Source organism: Corvus kubaryi, unplaced genomic scaffold, assembly GCF_017639235.1.
Source record: "Corvus kubaryi isolate FWS band 111438036 unplaced genomic scaffold, C.kubaryi_AGA036_p1.0 138, whole genome shotgun sequence".
Taxonomy (NCBI): Eukaryota; Metazoa; Chordata; class Aves; order Passeriformes; family Corvidae; genus Corvus; species Corvus kubaryi.
Genome location: NW_024580672.1, coordinates 5728429 through 5729247, shown reverse-complemented (window position 1 = coordinate 5729247; position 819 = coordinate 5728429).

The following is an 819-nucleotide window of genomic DNA, read 5'->3' as shown; positions in this document are numbered from 1 at the left end:
TTGAAGCTGGATCCCATGACAACATTTCTCCTTCTCCTCCACCAAAACAAAAAATTCCTCTCAAATCAAAACCCTGTTGTTACTCCTGTGGAACTGTTCAGGCTTTGACCTGAGTAATCATAGTAGAGTATATGATCACTTTTATATGTGCACTTTCCCAAGAAGTGATAAATTTCAGAGTGCTAATCAAGTATTCTGCTTTCTCTTGCTCTGCAACCTCTTTTCAGGAAGCAATATCTGACTGTGTGCCTACCTACATTTAAAAATACTTCATTACAGATGCTGCCAAGCAATTCAAAATTCATTTCTGTGTGTGACTTACTATCAGCTACAGGAAATTTAGCCTATGATTTTAAAGTTTAAAGACTCTGAAAAAATAAGCTAAATCATTTGATGCTTTTTTTCTTAGATTAAATTAAACACAGTTATATACTTTACAATGGTGGCAAGAAAAGTTGTCATTTTTTCCTGTCCACTATGTATTGCTGCGTACTAATAATAATTAATTTAATCCAAAGAATTCAGCAGGAGCAAAAGAAATTAAAGTACATCATAACATAATTCCATGACCTCTCTGGAGGAAATGCTAAAGCTGAAGTCCATGCAGGTTTGATAATTCTTTAGTAAGAAAGACATAATTAATGAAGAGTTTGTAAGCATTCAATCTTCAGACTAAACACTTGGCTTCTTTTTTTTTCTGATGTAATCACTACATTTAAAAGTTCAATTTCATGATAGTCATGTTTTCATTGAGAAAACTCAGTAAATGTCATTTCTCATCCTTTGCTTCTGGCATGGCAGCAAACAGTACTTTATCAT